The sequence below is a fragment of the Talpa europaea genome (assembly GCF_964194135.1).
Source record: "Talpa europaea genome assembly, chromosome: 3".
NCBI lineage: Eukaryota > Metazoa > Chordata > Mammalia > Eulipotyphla > Talpidae > Talpa > Talpa europaea.
The window spans coordinates 61,610,646-61,631,465 of NC_140069.1; the positions used below are offsets into that span (position 1 = coordinate 61,610,646).

The 20,820-nt window shown below is 36.8% G+C and overlaps 1 protein-coding gene across 1 annotated transcript in view; it reads right to left on the reverse strand.

Annotated features, from left to right (window-relative positions):
• The window catches only part of XKR4 (XK related 4), a 421,855-nt gene that overhangs the window by 281,173 nt on the left and 119,862 nt on the right, over nt 1-20,820 (reverse strand). The gene's annotated exons all lie outside the window — the stretch shown is intronic.

Below are 20,820 nucleotides of genomic sequence, written 5' to 3' on the forward strand. Positions count from 1 at the left end.
TTTTTTAATCTAATTTTTATCTTGCACCTCTAAGTCCACACATGTAATAATTATGACTTCTGAAATAGTCTTCAGCTCCTGCATATTTTTTCAGTTTCTTCACTGTGTTTACAACTGGTGAATGTTTTTCTTTTGTTTTTCTTTTTTCTTAAGCCAATATGAAAAGTGGATGTTTTAATGAGGTCCAGGAAATAAAAGGCTAAACCAAATGTAAGAAAAGTCCATGAAAATATGTCAGATTTCACAATTTTGGAGGTTTCTCTTAACATCACAGTTCAGGCATATGTACATTTTAGGTGTATTCCCCACCCCACCCCCCAAAAAATAAGCCACATGACTGGAAAGCAGGTCCACTTTGCTGTGGGAGGTGCATGGCTCTTGGCCATGCAATGAGATGTGCTCTACATGTAATACGGCCATCCCTCCTCACAGAATCGGCTTCCTCCAGAGCCTACAGTAGGAGAGCAGTTGTGAGGCTGAGCCCTTCCTTGCACTTGTGAGCAGACTGAGAGCTGCCCTGCCCTGTAAGGGGACAGCTAGAGCCAGTAACTTGGCCTGGTGGGAAAAAAGGAAATGATGAACTGGTTCCAATTCTCCTACAGGAAATTTAAATGGGATAAGAAACTGGTTCAGTTAGTAGCAGGACAGAAACAGCAGCAGCACAGAAACCAATATAGATGCAATTCACTGATGGTGGAACACAGGAGTGAAACTATCGCTGCTGAGGCTGATGCACACACTTTACTTGCTGACTCCCTAAGGCAGGTGTCACAGCTTTCTTTGGATATCTTCAAGACATCTCTGAGTCTTTAAAATGAATTCCCTTTTCCAATTGAGTGATTTTAATTCACCATTAATTGCCTGCATCAAAACATAGAGTGAAAAGTGAACCACAAACAGAATTTTCCCAAAACCATTTTTGCCTAACCTGCCATATATATACCCCCGTCTGCTCCCACAGATGCATCCTCCTGCCTTCTTGTCTAGGCTCCCACTCTAGGTGTGCAGAAAAGACAAGGAGAAATACAACCTGAGAAGGATGCAGGCACAGAAAAAGCTAAGAGTGACTCAAGGGCCACACAGAGTCAAAATGTAGAGAGCCTGATAGTTCAAGATGCACAAAGTGGAGAGAAACAGGCTGTGAAAAGCTCATGGACAATTTGACTGAATCAGCAGATGCCCAGATTAAATACTCTTTGGGAGTTAGTGAGGGGGGTTTGAATGATATTAGCATTTTAATCAGTAGCGTTAGGACAGTGGTTTGCCTTCCTCAAAGTGGAAGGGCATCATTCAATCTAGTGAGGGCCTAAATGGAATGAAAAAAGGCATAGGAAGGGGAATTGGCCCCTATTCACTTCCTTGGCTGATTCTAGTGCTGGGACATCTGTCTTTTCCTGCTCCTGGATTGAGATTTATAGCACTGGTTCCCCTTAATTCAGGGGCGGTCTTCAGACTCTGAGTCAAACTGCAATACTGGCTTTACTGAGTCTTTAGCTTGGGTGTACTCAGCAACTGTAGACATGAACCAATTCCTCATGATAAATCTCATTCTAAAATTACACACACACACTTTATTGGTTCTGTTTCTATGGAGAACTCTGACTAGTCCAATCCCTTAATTCCACACTGGAAATGGATACAAATGAGATGAGAAACAGGGAGGACAAAACAGATTCACTCTGAAGAACACAGAGAGCAGAGAGCAATCATCCCAAGATTTTTTTTTTTAAAGATTTGTTTATTTTTATACAAGACACCGGGGTACAGGCCAGAGGCACAGGAGGGTGAGAGAATTCACCAGAGATAGAGCCGGGAGCAGAACAGGCAGACTGACTGAAATACACTGCTGAGGGGAGCAGCGGGCAAGACAGGAGAGGTCTGCTGCGCCATGTGGGCATCTTCCTGGCTGGCTGGGAATGGAACCAGCACTGCAGAGGCTGCGGACAGCTTCATGGCGGTGCACTCAACCCAATGCACCACTGCAGGGTGCATGGGGGGCTCATCCCAACATTTTGATACATTATTATTATTACTATTATCACTTTAATTTAGCTCATGAGTAACTTTTAAGGTATGGGGTGCACAGCTAACAAAATCCTAAAGTGGAAAAAAAAACCAGGCTTCTACATGATTATGTGTATGTTTATTAAAGGTAAAAAATTTGGTCATTTATGTTTCCAAAAAAGCCAAATTCATGGGAGACTGATCACAATTTTTTTCCCCTCTTTTTTTTATGTCATCTCTGCAAGCTTACCAAGCCATCTGCAGGACACTGAGTGAAGCAGGATTTTCAGGTAGTGAACACAAAGCAGTCTGTACATTCCAGACCATGGCTGGTAGCTGACTGGTAATGGGCTCTTCCCAGCAGTAGACCTAGCTAATGGCCTCTTCCTGGCACTTGGTTAAACATCATAAGTAACCAGAAGTTGCCTGCCCACAACAAAAGTGAACATTCCACTTTCATATTTGAAGAGAGGTAGCCAGAGGTGCCTCTTTTGAGCCACAAGTGCAAGATGACTTGGAAGCAGAGCATAATAAGAAATGACTTTGATAGGCAAGATGTGATCTGTGGTCAGGAAGTAACATTGACATGGATTCAATTTTTCACCAACAATGCTTTGTCAGTAAGACATAAAATCAGAAAGGACAGAGCATTTTTTATTAGCGCATCCATCAGTTTTATATTGATGTCAATATTAAAGAAATATTTGAAAAACCCTCCATTTCACTAAATGGACCTGGAACAATAATTGGCTCTCAGGGCTACAGATGCACATGTGAATATATTACAGTTAAATATTTTGAGTTGTCTCAACTCTCTGCTCCTGTACACAGAGTGGTAGGGAGTCTTTCAAGTTCAATCAATTATCTTGAAATTATTGGGTTTATAAGAGATTCTGCTCTGCAGGTAGGGTTCAGGGACTCTGCAGAGGACACAAGGACCATAGGTCCATGTTCTGCACTTATTTTTCATTCATTTCTTCCCAGATGCTACTAGAAATCTATAAAGCAGACTCCTGAGATTGCATTCATTTGTTGATATTAGGGATTGCAAAATTCATGATTCCTTTGCTAAAAAAAATTGTATAAAATTTCCTCTTTGATCATTCCTCCTCCCTGTTCTGTAGTGATTACCTCAACTTGAAATCTATCTCAGATGACGTGTAATGGATGGAGGAATGTCAGAGGTAGAAAGAATATGATCGAAAAGGCCAAAAGCAGCAGTGTAAGTTAAATCAATGGTTACCTCACAGTTAAATGAAATGGGAGGGGAGGGGTGTGTGTATGTGTGTGTGTGTGTTTGTGTGTACATGCCTTAACTGATGGTTTAATTTCTTGTCCCCTCACACTAACATGATGTGTATGAAAAGAATATTTTCATCATTCTTTCTCCCTTTACTCATGATCTTCCCTGTTTTCCCAATTATATAGATGTTGAGTTAACCAGATATGAATAGAGAATGATTTCAGTTTCAGTCTTTGATTTATTCCTCATCCTCTGATGGGAAAATCTTTGCCAATAACACTAAACATTTTCATTTGAGTTCATATAATAGAAAACCAGATTTCAGAGAAGGTAGGGACCAATTTTGTTTAGGGAAATCAATTAATCAACAATATAGGCTTTGGATTGGAAGAAACCTTATTACCATCAATTTCGAAGTCTTCAGCTTAAAGAAAAAGAAACTGAGCCCCAAAGAGGACAGAAAACATGTCACACAGCCTCTGCAGTCAAGTCCAGGTCTCAGACACGATCAGGCTGGGCAGGCAGTATTGGGAGGACAGAAGAAGGCAGAAGGGACATGAGCTTATATATGCAGGTGCCACAGTCTGGGGGCACAGTCATGTTACTGCAGGGACATCCTCAGCAGTCAAAGGAACAGGAGACAGAGGTGACCAACAATGTGGAATTATCACAAAAGCATTGTTTCCAATTTAAAAGATTGTCCTCTGTTCTGAGACTGTCATTTATATATTTTATAATTAAAACGTCTTTCCTTGTATGTAACAATAGTTATTGTAGATGACAATTTAAAAAAAAATCTTTACTAAGAGAAATAAAAGAGGTGGAGTCTCTTTCTAATTTATTTCTAGTTTTGATTTTTTTAAATTGTGTTATTTACTGCTCTTTCATATATGAAATTCTGGGAAACTAGTGCCTGAAGCCATAACGAGTCACTGGAGATTTCTAAATCAGAGAGTAACATGAACAGAGAAGTAATTTGGGAAAATTAATTGTTCTTCAGTGGATGGTATCAACTTTAGTGGGGAGAAAATAGTCAAGAATCCTGCTCAGAAAACAATTGCAACACTATCAGCTTAGAGTGAATGGAATGAACTGGAGGGGGCTGTGCAGCAAGGGCTGAAATAAAGAGAATGCAAGAGACAAGAAGTAGAGATGGCAAGGAGATTTCAAGCTGAGGTGCCCAAAATAATGATTTTTATAGGGTGGGGAAAAATCTGGGGAAGTTAGGGGGAAAAAAACCTCATTAATTTGAAACAAATATTTTTGGTTTAGGGATTTGGTAGCTGAGTACTAAAGAATGTCCAACTGGGATTGACATTGCAGGACTAAGATCATATAGGGAGACCTATGGAAAACCTAGAAATAGAGAGAATAAAGACAAATTGAGGACCAGTGACTGGAGAGTGTTCTTTATTCTTTACTGAAAAGAAGGATACATGGATAGTGGCAGAGACAGAGATTAGCTGTGAGAGTAAAGGAAACCCAGAAAGAATCCTCCCATCTTTCTTGTACTCCCATCCATCCTCCATCTATACAACTATTTTTTGAGCACTTACTATGTTGTAGACCCTGAACTTGAATCTGGGTAAGTCAAGGGTGCAGTCTAGGTATGGAGAAGACTATCACAACTGAAATGATCAGGTTTCAAGGAGATGGCAGAGTGGAAGATGTAGCCCACTTCTATCAGCTCAGTCTGTCTGCTCCCTATCACTTTTCTTTTCTCTCTCTCCTTTCCTTTTGCTTCACAACCTCTGATGAGCCCAGAACAATTGGTTAAAATGTTGAGCTAAAATGAACAAAGTGGGTCTTCCCTGGTGGCACAAGGGGTTAAGTGTCAATACTATGAAGCGATCCACAACCACGGCAGCATGGCATGAGTTCGATCCCCAGCAGGCCAGGGAGCTACCCACATGGCACAGCAGACCTCTCCAGTCTCACCCACTGCTCCCCTCAGCAGTGTATTTCAGTCAGTCTGCCTGTTCTGCTCCCCACTCTGTCTTGCTGAATCCTCTTACCCCTGCACCACTGGCCTGTACCCCGGTTTTTGTATGTATAAATAAATATTTAAACAAAATTTTAAAAAATGAACACAGTGAGGACAGCAAATACTGCTAACCCTTTCAGAATGTCTGGAAGACTTCCATCACATTGCAGGCTGAACAGATTTAAGTAAGGGCCACTAGGATCCTTATCCAAGGCAGGTAGGCTCAGTTTGTGAATCCAGCCATGGTTAGGAGGCATCCTTGCCTTCGGTCAAGGATGACAGCTGCTTCATGTTCCTTTGTGAATGTTTTATTCAGTTCTTCAGAAAGAAAAATGCTTTAATGGCAAGCCATAGAAATTTCTGACTGAAATACTGTGATTCTTCTTTAACCAAACAAAAGATGGAACTTTTGTGATCATGGTTGTTTAGAGACCATTTTTTCTTGTATACAGAATCACAGTTCAGAAACAAATAGAAATATGTGTGTGTACATATACTCATATACATAGACAAGCACACATATACATATATATACATACACATGTACATACATTTCAACAAATACTTAGTGAAACACACAAAATGAAAACAATTACAACTATGGTAAACTAAAAAGAATATAGATATGGTGTTACTAAATAAAGAATAACAGAAGAAGGCTTATTAGGGTCAATTTCATTTTGTATATGAGGGAAAAGTCTTATTAAATTCTTTCAGTTGTTATGTTTTAAGTGATTTTTAAATTAAATTGTAAACAATACAATTACATTGTTTATTTTCTTTTGTAGTGTTTTTAGCTATTGGATTTCATCATTCTATTTATATTTCACATATGTGTTTGAGGTTTCTGAGAAATGAAAGCACTGGTAATAAGCCAAATAAACCACATGCAATAATAAATAAAAGACATTCTTAAACATTGAGTTAAAATTTGGCTTTCCTTAAAAAGTTACCATTTCCTATAGATTCATGTCATTAGATGAAGAGTAGGTACTATTTTAAGATTGATTGATTGACGCAGCCTCTGCAGTGCCGGTTCGATCCCCGGCTGCTCCCCGGCCACCAGAGGAGGGTCCCACATGGCGCGCAGACCTCTCCTGCCGCCCGCTGCTCCCCTCAGCAGTGTACTTCGGTCCTTCTGCCTGTTCTGCTCCCCGCTCTAGCTCTGGTGAATTCTCTCACCCTCCCGCACTTCTGACTGTACCCAGTGCATATATAAACAAACAAACAAAATAAATAAATAAAGCATGCCTCTATAAAAAAAAAAGATTGATTGATTGATTGATTGATTGATTGATTGATTGATTTTATACAAGAGCTGGAGTACAGGCCAGAGATGCAGGAGGATGAGAGGATTTACCAGACACAGAGCAGGGAGCAGAACAGAACGATGACCGAAAATACACTACTGAGGGGAGCAGCGGGCACAACAGGAGAGGTCTGCCACACCATGTGCGAATCTCCCAGGCCAGCTGGGAATCGAAGCAGCACTGCAGAGGCTGCGGACAGCTTCACAGCACAGTGCTCAACCCGCTGGGGAAGACCGAGTAGGTACTATTTTGAGTGGTTCTTTTTGATACCTAAAATTCATAGCAAGTTGTACTTAGTGTCTGTGTTGTAAAAATTGCTATCTTCAAAGATAGGGATGCTTTTTGTCTCTTATCTTGGTCCCCACATCGCAGGCACATAAAAACAGTAATGCCTTATGTGGTATACACTGAATGAGCAAAAGTCACACAAGACAAAGCTGGGGGCTGGGGCACGCTCCTTTTCATGCCTACAGCATATAGGAGACTCTGGCCACACTAACTGGCACCACCAGCGCTGCATGGGCAGTTGCTCTTCCAGCCTTACACTCCAACTTTCGACACTTTGTCTGTCCCCTCAGGGGTTCAGCTGACTGTACAGAAATGTCACCAACTTGTCTTACTGTCTGTGAGTCTGCAGCTCAGGCAGAACCCTTTCAGGGCAAATTGATTCAGGCAATTAATTTCACATTTTATGGAATAGGCATTGATTATCTTTGACCAAAAGAAGAGAGAATGTGGGTTTGAATCCAGACAGGCCTGCTTTGCACTGACTCTGGAACCTCCAGGTGGATAAAAGCTTCCTTTTCCTCATCTGAGAAAGGAATGCTAACTCTTCCTCTGCAGTATTATAATGAGGTGAATTGAGGTCATGGAGGCCATGCCCTCGGGGCTGGGTCTGCCTTGCTCCCTCAGTAGTTGTTCCTTTGAATGAAAATTACATATATTGAAAAAATGAAAATTCTCAAATATTTTGTGTACAGTGTAGTGGAATATCATCATCATCATCATCATCATCATCATCACCTAGTTGAGACTTATCAAATAGCAGGGTTGCTCATGGTCTAGGGAAGTGCACAAGTAAGAAAATAAACTGTTATGATGCATGTGATAAATGTCATGAGAAAGCTAGGGCAGGGTGTCCTGGCAGAGGCCTCAGGCTTTTCCAGGTGGTTTCTTGAATGAGCTGGCGGCTGAGAGGACACAAAGTAAGAGTGGGCCAGGTACATGGGGTGCATTTTACAAAGCAACTGAATAGGAGGCACAAGGTAATAAAGAGCCTCACATGTCTTGCCCAGGTTCTTGATTTTCATCTTGAAGGTGATATGGGCAGTCAGAAAGGACCTCTGAGTAACAAATGATAATCTGCTGATAAATTTGTGTTGTAGAAAGATCTCTGTTAGCTTATATTCTTCCACATGATAGTCAAAAGGAAATTGGAAGAATAAGTTCTTTTTGAAGGTGATTTTAGCAGTCCAGAAAGAATGATGAGACTCTGGACCTCTGGACTAATGTAAAGATGATGAATCCTAGGAGGTAAAGTTCAGAAATATTTAGGAATTACAGCAGGTCATATAGGATGGTTTCTTGGATATTAGCAGTCGCAAGTGAGAGGAAGAAATTTAGGAGGAATCTTTAAAAAATTAGTTGGAAAGACTATTTTTCACCCAATGTGATGCATCCCTCACATCCTACCTTTCAGTACTGCTGTCATTCTTCTTGATATGTGGAATGCAAAAGTTTCATTCTGTGAGTAGACAATCATTTCATAGGTCATGGACTGTGTGAATCCACATTTTATCATTCTTTCAATTTCACACTTAACAAAATTTCTCCTACAAACTTATTTATATGCTTAATCACCCTACTGGATGTGCATTTTCTCTCTTTCAAGAATTAACATATGACTCTTGCAGACCTGAAGAAAGATTTATGCTCTTGCCTTAATTTTTAAATTACTTAAATCACATGGCTTGCTTTTCCTGTCTCATTTAATAAATCTTTAAGTAAATCATATTTTGCTGATCTTTGCATATTAACATATCATAGATATGTCGAGGTTCTTATTTCTATTTTGAAGGACTTTATTAATGATGCTTCCTTGATTCATTTTTTTTTTGGTCCAGGAACCCATCTGGATCACAGTTGCTGGTGGATGAACACTGAGTAGCCATAGCTGAAGACAGTTACTTGGTTCCTATGGAGAACTGCATCCTAAGACTTTTGCCAAGATTTCCACTCTTGCCAACTCTGATCACTAAAATACCTCCTATATAGACTCACCTCTTACAAAACAAAGCAGAATTCCTTACTTTAAAAATCAAACTGAAACACTTGAGACATTATAACAATAGTTTTGAGGGGGAGTATCTAGTTTTACATGCTACAGGTGTCTGTTTCTGATATTGTCTAGAAAACAATAATTACCAGCAGTACACAGTGTCATGCCATTTATTCAAAACAAGTTACTGAGCTGTAACAAGTTTGATGTGCGTATGTTCATATGGGCATTTGCTAAGATTGTGATGGTTTCATGCACAGTTCAGCCTTTGGCTCTGAAAGATATGATGGAAATGAAAACATGAGTTTGGAAGCCAGCACTGTCAGTCACTGCTAAAATCACCATCTGTCTCCATAGGAAGAAAATGGTCCCATCAACCTTTCCAAGCATGGGAAATCATTAGTGTGACCATTTAGCACTGTGTACCTGAAGGGGTCAAAGATAGCATTGATCCTATTGCACAGCCCATTTAGGCTGTAGGAGATGCAAAAAGGCTAACAGACAAGGAACATTGCACAGTTCACTATACAATATATGTCACCTAAAGTGCCTTTTCTAAATATTACAGTTGTGCTACACTATTTACATACTTATTTGTGTATAAATGTTGAACTTGGGGAGTTAGGCATTATCTTTAAAAAAAAAAAAACATAAATTGTGTATTGGAACATTGTATCTAACCAAAATAAAAAATAGTCAAATGAGGAAGTTGAAGAGTCATTTACACTTGTGAAATCTATAATGTGCATATCTACATAGCTGACTTAATGTTGCATAAGTACTAAATGAGACAGATATACTTACATGAATAGATTGAGGTAAACACAGGGAAAGTTCAATAATCAGGGTGAAGGGCAAAGTAAAGCTTAGGCTATGTTTTATTCTAAATATGTATAGCATACTTTCAAAATTTTTAAAATCATTAATGGGGCACCTTATGGAAAATCAGGATGTGTATTGATCTTAATATCATAAGTAATAGTAAATATCAGATAACTAATTCTGTTTTTTTTTCAATTGAGGCTATTATCTCTTCAGTGCTTCACAAATTATACATAGTAAAATTATAGCTTGAAATTAATGTTTCTGTAGAATGAGAAATATTGTAGTGCAACACATAAATTATCAAATCTAATATTTTCTAAAATGTTTACCACAAAATAAAAACTTTTATGATTATTCTTAGGAAAAAGAAAATAATGTGTAGTTAAAATATTTTACAAAGTGCAGCACACTGCATTCTATCTCAACAACTCTCAAATGCACTTGAGAAATTAAACTAGTGTAAATTTGTTTAATTCAGCACCTTGAACATTAAATTGTCATGACACAAGAGTTCCATACAGCATACTTTGGGAAGTACTAATTTTAAAGTATTTTATAGTGTAGATAAATTGTAGTAAGTCAAGAATAATTAAAAATAAAGGACATAGTTCAAAGTGAATGAATTCCTATGACAAAATGTTTGAGCCATTTCTGTAGTCTGCGTAGCTTAACATCTTTCCTTTTAATTTTCTATCACAATGTATTAACTTGAAAATTCTAGAAATGATACTGTGAAAATTATACATGATTTAATAGAGAAAGATAAAATTACTTTCAAGATACAAATATGACCATCTAGATTCATTATTTGAGAACTATCTTTATTCATTATTCTAAGGTTTGCTAAACTGGATTTAGAGGGAACTAATTTTAGAAAGTAGAATTTTAATATTTCTGGGAAAATGAGGACCTCTGAAAAGTGAAAAGAAATAGGATATTCAGTACTTGAGATAGTAAAAGAAAAAAAATTCTTAAATAAGTGAGGCAAACTTGAAGAGGGAGAGGGGAGGGAAAAAGAAAATCTATATGAGAACAAATACATTAATGGATACAAATTTGGTGATATAATGGTCTTTTTGTCTCACTAAATATAATTCAAATAAATTTAAATATATTCTTGCTCTCTTTTCATTTCTCTCTTTTTCCACTGATAGACACATCATAACCTTACCCACCATCTCTCCTTACACCACAATTTGTATTACCATATAATGAAATGTAATAAAAATGTCCAGGTATCCATGACAGAATCTAGGCTTTGCCCAAATGTCTTTCTCTCTTTTATTCCCTTATTAAATCAACTAAGAATTCAAACAATTTTTCAAACTGATTTGGAAAGATGTTAATTGAAGATGTGTTTTTAGTAAGGAAAAATCTGTTTACATTGGACTATTATTAGTAATAATTATTTATCTCTAATGTAGCGATTATTCAGTTTATCTTTCTTAGTTTTTGATGGGTTATTTTCCTGATAAACCATCATAAGTTAAAAGTATCAAAAATTGAAAATGCATTTGAGACACCTAACCTACCAAATACTGTATCTTAGCCCTGCCTATTTTCAATGTGTTCAGAATACTTAGATGAGTCTACTGATGGGCAAATCATCTAACACAAAGCCTATTTCACATAAAAACATTGAATATATCTCACATCATTTATCGAATATTGTGCTGAAACTAAAAAACAGATAATCTCATTCAAAATTTGAAGTGCACTTTCTACTGAATGCCTATCACCTTAACACCATAATAAAGTCAAAAAAATCCTAAATTGAACCATTGTAAGTTGGGGGTCATCTGTACTTTACATTTAATTCTCATAACAGTCCTAAAAGTCAATATTCTCATTTAATTATGACTAAAGATTAAAACTGAGATTAAGTAATTAACTCCAAATGTTGATGGCAAAGCTTTAACCAGATACTGGAGTGAAAATAGAGTTCTCAGCTCATAGACAAAAAAGATGGCGGGCCTCCCTGGTGGCACAAGGGGTTAAGCACTGCACTATGAAGCAGTCCACAGCCTCTGCAGCATGAGTTCAATCCCTGCCCAGCTAGAGAGCAACCCACATGGCACAGCAGACCTCTCCTGACTCACCCGCTGCTCCCCTCAGCAGTGTATTTCGTCAATCTGCCTGTGCTGTTCCCCACTCTGTCTCTGGTGAATCCTCTCACCTCCCCCCCACCCCATCTCTGGCCTATACCCCAGCTCTTATATGCATAAATAAATAAATCTCAAAAAAAAAAAAATGGCAAGACCCAGAGGTTGTTAGAAGACAATCCAAACTGGCAGAGCTTTAGGATGGGAAACGTGTGGATTTCAGTGGAAGATTTCAACGCCATCTTCCTTTGCAGTCTCCAGGGGTCCTTTCCCACTTCTCCAGGATCCACGATTGATGGATATTGGCTCAGGAACTGCCTATTTCAACACTTGAAGCTAGATGGTGCTGGAGCAACAGACACACTGCTACATCCTTTTAAAACATTATTTAAAAATTTGCTTTCTATCCCAAGAAAATTAAATATGTATGATCACTTTCACTGGCATTGCAATATTCATATAGGATGTTTAATGTCCAAGGAGTCTCATGTTCTTCCTTTCCCTTGTGGCATATAACTGAATATTTTTAGAGTATTTGCCTTTGCTACTCTTAATCACTTGTTTATTTTATTCATTGATTATACAAGCTAAGATTTAAAATCTGTAGTTTTCAAAGCTATCATACATTTCTCATCTAGAAAAGTAAGAATCCTGTCATTTACAGGGAAATATAGATGTCAAAACAGGTTCATACAGCAAAAGAAGCAATCATTAAAATTACAAGTCACCCTACTCAATCGGAGAAAATATTTTCACATAATATATCTAATAAGGAGTTAATATTCAAGATCTGCAAAATACTTACATAATTTCACAAGAAAACACATAACCCAATTTAAAAAATGGGCAGAAGCACTAGATAGGCACTTCTCCAAAGAAGACATAAGGATGGCTAACAGGCACATGGAAAAGGGAAATGCAAATCAAAATCACAATGAGATACCACTTCAAACTGTGAGAATAACCTATGTCATTAATACCAGTAAAAAAAAGGTTAGAGAGGATGCAGGAAAAAAGGAACCCTTGCATACATTTGGTGAGAATGAAGAATAGTCCAGCTACTATGGAAACATCATGGAGATTTCTCAAAATATAAAAATAGATCTACCATATAATCCAGCTATTCCACCTCTAGGTATCTATGTGAAGAATACAAAAACACTAATTCAAATGGATTTAAGCACACCTATGTTCACTGAAGCAGTTCTTTAAATAAGCAAGTTATGGAAATGATCTAAGTGCCCAACTACAGATGACTAGATAAAAAAGATGTGGAATTTAAAAATCAATGGATTACTACTCAGTTATTTTTTTTTTAGCAGATGAAATCTTACTATTTGTGACAATAGGCATAGAAGTGGAGGGGGTTATGCGAAATCAAATAAGTCAGTAGAAGAAAGAGACACAAGGGATTATGTCATTTTTATGTGGAATATAAACAAACTAAGCAAGGGAACAGACAAAACTAAACCAAAACAAACTTTAAGAAATCTGCTGTAGAATTGAGACTGTCAGAGGAACTTTGAGGGATGAAGAGCAAAGAGGCCTATCTAATGAGGGTGAGGTATTTCTGGGGCTTTGGTTGTAGGGATAGAATGGTAACATGCATCTGAAGAAGTGTGAACCTAGACCCATAAATCACATAGAGTTTTGTAAACCAAAACTACCTCAATAAAAAAAAAATCAATTTTTAAAAAAATAGGTATACATACTCTGAAAATGTCCTCCAACTTCCTATTTAAACAATGGACTTGCTATGGGCATATACTCTAGCACATTGAGAAGACACATTTATTTTTAGAGAATTTTTAACTTTAACAATGCCTACTTGTTTTTTGCATGTTAACTTAAAGATCCCAATTTCTATGACTATCACAAATCTTACAGGGAACTGCTATTACGTGTTGTTATAAGATTGCAATGAGGTAATCAATTCATTAAGCTCTTCTTTTATGGTATAGCACAGAGAGTGGCAATCATATGCTAGCCAAGGACAATATGAGGAGAATATAAATAACAAAAGATGGTTTTAGCCTTTTGGAGCTAGCAATCTCATAGGCATCTAAGGTAAGCACATGTAAAAAAATTCACAGAAGAAACAAAAAAGAAACTCCCAAAATTCTTCTCTCTCCCAGTGCTCCAATATAGCAGAATATATGCAAAACATTAAACTTCTCATGAAAGCCAAGGAACTGGTGAAGGTTACAAGAAAGAAAAAGTTTATAGAATAATTTACTGACTTACCAGTCTCATGTTTGGCTTCTTTAAAAAAAAAGTATCCTAGTGGGAATCAATACTCAGTTTGTTAACTCAGAAACCAGAGGTGGGCCTCCCCAGTGGCTCAGCGGGTTGAGTGCTGCTCTGTGAACCTGTCTGCAATCTCTGCAGAGCTGGTTCGATTCCTGACCAGCCAGGGAGATACCCACATGGTGCAGCAGACCTCTCCTGACTCATCTGCTGTTCCCCTCAGCAGTGTATTTCAGTAGATTCGCCTGTTTTGCTCCCCACTGTCTCCAGTGAATCCTCTCACGCTCCCGCACTTCTGCTGTACCCCAGCTCTTGTATAAATAAATCTTTACAAAAAAGAAGAAAAGAAACCAGGAGTGGGGAGAGGTTGTTTACAACCTGTTTTATCAGAAGTTGACTGAAGACAGGGTATTACTCATTAGGCAGAGAGATACACACATCCTCCTGAGAGTTCAGCCAAAATAACTATGATACTGTAGTTTTCAGAGCCACTTTCTAAGCAGATCAATTTTGAGAAAGCTTGAACAGACTGAAAACCACTAAGGCCCTCTTCACCTCCACTCCACCTCAGCCATCCCTGCTCACCACAGAGCACTAGCACCGGAGCTGTGCAATCCAGGCCATCTGGGAACGTTTGCCAAGAATGAATTGCTACTCTCAGCATGAACTGCAAACATCCAGAGTGAAGTGGGAAGGGCCAGATCTGAGTGGGCAAAGAGGAACACCACTCCATGTCAGAATCATGAATGAATCAGCTATCGTTTACTATTTAAGGGCCAGGCAAACAATGCCTTTGACAGGTTGCCTGGATATTACTGCCATTTCCTGTACTTACTTAGAGGTGATGGGAGCTGAGCACCTATCTATTGCTTGGGGAATGGCTTGCAGAAATCCAGACCCTGACAAGGAACAGACACATGACTTCCTTTGCAGGGTTCATGAAGGAATAAAGGTCTCTGTATAAAAAAAAAAAAAAAAAGGCTGCTGGAATTAGGAAGATCTAAAATTTTGATTGGTGGCTATTTAAGACTACAAATCTTTCTGAAATGGGAGATATTTTGGAATGCTTGCTCTCCTGGGTGTCTCAGATGTGAGAATGACTCCTGCAGAGTGTTAACAGCATCTCAATAATCCAAGCAATGATTATGAGGACATAAGAGGGATGTTCCCTATATAGAAATGTAACATCTGAAAAAAATTGTGGAATCATTATCTATTGTTTTTCAAATTATATCTACTTCAAATGATATAACTTGTTATGGAAGTTGCTATAAAAACTAGGTATTCTGTATGAAGTTTTATATTATGAAGAAAAATAAGATCTATGGACCCACAAATATGAAACTATTTTATAAACAGTTTACAAAGGAGATTAAGAAAATCTTTCTATTTCTTATAACTTAACAGGGATGGTTGCAATGATTTTGACACCACTTTTTATGCTTTAAATTTAATTTAATAAGAGCACAAGAGAAGATGATGATAGTAATTGGGTGACTTGATGGTGGGAATTTTATGGGGACTATATCTGAAAGGAGAAAGCAAACTGTACAAAAATGAATAATGATGTAAAATACATATATATAGGGCCTCCCTGGTGGCACAGGGGTTAATGACAACGCTATCAAGCTATCACCAGCCGCTGCAGCAGGAGTTCAATCCCTGGCCGGCCAGGGAGCTAACCCACATGGTGCAGCAGACCTCTCTTGCCTCACTTGCTGCTCCCCTCAGCAGTGTATTTCAGTAGATCTGCCTATTCTGATCCCCACTCTCTCTGGTGAATTCTCTCACCTTCCTCACCTCTGGCTTACACCCAGTTCTTGTATGTATAAACAAATAAATCTTTAAAAAATCAAATAATATATATAGGAATAAAATTAACAAATAACATTTTATGGTGATTTTTTTTTTTTTTTTACTTAAAGTCTATGCAGAACAAATGTTACATATTAGAACCAGTTTTTTTTTCGGATATGTGGATTATTTCCAGAATTTTAGTCCATCTTACCTCCTAAAATATTTCATAAAGAGTTAAGTTTCTTGATAAAAGCAAGTTGAAAGGCCTCCCCTCAGTGAAAATGTCTTTGATTTTAGTAATAACCACATAACACATGACATATAAATGAATCACCTGTTTAAAAATGGGCTTTCATAACACAGATATGAATACAAAACTTAGTTCTACCATTTTAAAATATGTAACATCTTACAAGTAGTTACAGTTTCTTGGCTTTAGTTTTCTAATCTCTAGAGCAAGTAATGTAATATGTAGCTTACTGGTTCCTGGGAGGAGTAAATGAGAATGCTGGATGTGAATCCCTTTTGTCCATCGTCTATTACCATTTGAGAAAGAAAGCTTTCAAAGCATTTAGTGAAAAATGGAGAGGCATGGTGAAGAGTTGAAAAGATGAAAAACTATAATTTGTGCTTGTTTTGTCATTCAAGTACTACGTAGGACTTTTTTTTTTTTTTTTGCAGTTCTGGCTCTCCTTTAATAGTCTTTCTCATAATAGCTGATATTATACTATCCCCAAATTTGTGTTTATGATTCATTATCTTTGAAAAATAATTTTGAGACAATATTACCTATGTTTATATCCATGTATCTATTTTTTATCTATCTACCTGTCTATCATTCATCTATTATCTATCCCTACCTTTTGCTTTGTTAAAAGTCTTCATTTAAAAAATGAAGTGTTGTATCTATATAGATTTCTGAAACAACCTTGTATTTACAACTCATTTGTTTATAGCTTTTGACTATTTTTACTTCTGAGTAGTAATCCATGATTCAAATCTATCACAAAAGTGTAAGTGCATTTCTGTTTTATATATTGTAGAAAGAAATGGCTAGATGAGAACAGTACTCAGCAATTCAGTTTCATTAGGTAATGCCATATCAGTTTTCCCACTGGGTATATGTAGATCTTATGGCTTCAAATCTCCAATTCTTGTTTTTATCAGATTTCTTAACTTTTGCCAATCTATAGGGTTTTTGCCAATCTAGAGGATTTATGTATAGCAGATATAAAGTGGTATACTTTGTAGTTTTAATTTAGATTTCTCAGGGCCTCCCCTGGTGGCACAGGCTGTTGAGCGCAGCGCTGTAAAGCTGTCCTGAGCCTCTGCAGTACTGGTTCGATCCCGGTCGGCCGGGGAGGGTGCCACATGGCATGGCAGACCTCTCCTGCCACACTCGCTGCTCCCCTCAGCAGTGTATTTCGTCAGTTTGCCTTTTCTGTTCCCCGCTCTGTCTCTGGTGAATCCTCTCACCCTCCTGCACATCTGGCCTGTACCCCGGTTCTTGTTTAAACAAATAAATCTTTAAGAAATAGATTTCTCAGATTACTAATGTAGTTGAGCATATTTTCATTTACTTACTAGCCATTAATTGATCTATGAAAAGATTGAAAAGTCTATGAAAAGTCTATGAAAAGATTGCTCTAATTTTTGTGCATAGTCCTTTTGAACTTCTTTTGCCCAAAATATTTATTTGCAATTCTAATATTTTCTTGTTTATGTAGATGGTAAATATCTTCTTCCAGATCAAGCCTTGTTCTTATATTATATTTATAAAGATTTTATTAACAGGCATTCTTAATTTTAATGTTGAACTCATCAGCATTTAGTAACTAATACTTTTTATTGCCTTGTTTATAAAAAAAAAATGTTTCTCTACCCTGAGTTCATAAAGATATTCCTTATATAGACTTCTAAAAGCTTTGCCTTTAATATTTATGTCCTTAATCTATGTAGAATTTATTTTCTTAATGGTATGGTGTAAGATCCAATTTCAATTTTTCTATATTAGTAAACAAATGATCTGGAACATTTATTGACTAGTTAGTTCTCTCAGTTATCCACAATGCCACCTGTATCAGATATGTAGATCTGTTTCAGGGCTCTCAGTTCCATTCTATTATCTATTTTATGTCTCTGAACCAACACGATATTGTTTTTAACACATTGGTTTTATAATGATATCTACCTATTATGATAATATGAGGTAGAGCATGTGACATATTATTTATTTCTTCAGCAGAGTTTTTTCTATGCTTTTTCATATACAATTTACAATCACTTTGTCTAGTTTCTATGAAAATTCTCTATGGACTTTTATCTGATTTTTCCGGATCAGTGTGCAGAAATCAATTTGCAGAGAATTGGTGATTATTAATTTTCCTGTCAATGTACATAATATATATCTCCATTTAATCAGTCCCTTCTTTAAAAACTTACAACTTGTACATTTTTTATGAAATCCAGATATATTTTTCATAGCTTTTATGTCTAGATTCTACTATCACTGGTGCCATTTTTGGGGGAAGAGGATAGTATCTAATGTGTAATCATGCTATCAATGAGAAAATTCAGTTTCTTCCTTTTCTACCCTCATAAATATTTTTCTTCTTTTATTGTATTAGTCAATTCCTCAGCAGTAATCCTGAATAAAATAAGCATTAGTGGGCATTTTGTCTTCCTCTTGATTTTTAGGGAAATATTTCTACTGTCTTATAGCAATGAATAATTAATGTTTGTTATAGGGCTTTGATACATAACCTTTAGCAGTTCAAAGAAGCAAGTTCTTGTACTACTTTCCAAGAATTAAACATTTACTTAGTTATAAATAGGTGTTGAGTTTTGTATTATGCATCTAGTAATATGATTATGTAGTTTTTTTTTTTTAAGATTTATTTTTTTATCCACACAAGAGCCAGGGTAGAGGCCAGATACGCAGGAGGGTGAGAGGATTCACCAGAGACAGAGCGGGGACCAGAACAGGCACACTAAATAAATACACTGCTGAGGGGAGCAGCAGACGAAACAGGAGAGGTCCGCTAGCCATGTGGGGTTGCTCCGAGGCCTGCAGGGATCAAACCTGCACTGCAGAGGCTGTGGACAGCTTCACAGCACTGCGCTCAATTGCCTGTGCCACCATGGAGGCCCTGATTATGTAGTTTTTAAACTCTGTTATAAAGATGAATTACATTTCAGATATTCTAATGATATTTTTTTCTTGCATTCTTAAGGTAAATCCAATTTGATCACAAATAGATTCAGTTTACTAGTATTTTGTATAGTAATTTTACATTTGTATCTACAAATGAAACTTATTAGTATTTTTTTCATACTGACCTTGTCTAGTTTTAATATCATATACTAGACATATTTTTGCATAAAATTTAAGATTGAAATAATTCTTACCTGTTCAATCCCACACAAACTAAATATGACAATATTCATCTGAGGGACTTTCTGAACCAAATTAAATTATATGGTTTATAAATTTGGGGACAAGGTATGACCTTAATAATAAGCTCTAAATGATTCCCCTTAATGTAGGAGATGAATGAGGAATTTTGGTCTATCTCATGTTGATGAGATTCTCCACCAGTTGAATAAAGAGTAAGAGAAAGACAAATAAACTAGGCCTAGGTTTTAGGAATTATTTTTACAGTATAATCTAAACCTGTGTCAATTTAAGAAGCACATGATAAAGACGTTAGAATTCACAATATAAAAAAAAAACTGACGATAGAATCACAATTTACTATCCTATGTTGCTAAAGAAACATAGCCTGGAGAATAATTTCTGGTTTATTTTCTTTCTTTTTGTATAGCTCTAAAACATGTACATTGCATAAATCAAGATCTTCTCTGACATCAAGATAACTTATCTAGTAAATAATGTTTTGTTTTGTTTAGCTACAATGCACACATGCAAACAAGAATCTCCTTTACAAAGTGAAATGGAAAGGTAATTTCTCTTCCCCCTGTTCCTCTACTCAATTACCTACAGATTAGTAGGGAAATTTAGGTTTAGTGCACCCTGTCTAGACACAAAATGGCAAGTTCAGTGAGACTGAAGGAATTTCCTAAATAATACGTTGGTATTTTACAATGTGTATACATCACAATTCAATATATTTTGATGATATCTCTGTGTTTGCTTGAATATGATCACTGATAACTGGCATCTTGGACAGAATATTTTCATTCATTTATTTATCCTTTATCAACATATATTAAATATTTGCTATAGAAAATCTATTGAGATAAGTATTGTATAAGAAACAAAATATTACTTTAGATAGGCATTTACTAAGTACCTTTAAGTACAAGGCACCGTTAACCATTGTGGAAATTGTGAATATGCTACCTTTGGCATCATGCTGGTGGATGACCTTAGAAACAATATTGCCAGTAATATGTTTACAGTCTAGCATTTTCATCAATAATATGCATACCAGAATGTTTTAAAAAATACTGAACTATGTTTTAATTACCTAATTTTCTATTTATATTGTCAGAAATAATCCTGTACTAATCATAAACTTTTATTGACTTAAGCTCCTTTTACCGACTCAGCAAGTAAATCTATCGTATATTAGTAGCCTGATCAAAAGACTCTGTAGCTAGGGAAAAAGTCTGACATTTGTTACATGGGCTAGTTTTCTCATGATCTATTTTACTTTTGGTGAAAGGTAGAAATTGAACAGATGAATAAACTTTAATCACTGCAGATCTCTATCAGGAAGCAACTCCACCAAATGTATTTAAAATGTCCACTCACTGACACATAGTGTAGAACACACACTGCCACAAAACCAGCACATGAAAGGATCCGTAACACCCACAGACACTTAAAAAGGACTTGGATTAATAATAAATATGAGGCCAACAAGCAGGCAGCAACCAGCATTATACTCAGCACACAGTCCTCCTGCAGAAGCAGCAGATCTCAAAGGGGAATCATTGACAATGGCACCTAAAAGATGCAAAGGTAAAGAACTATATCACAATAGTAACAAGGAGTGGTGTAAGAA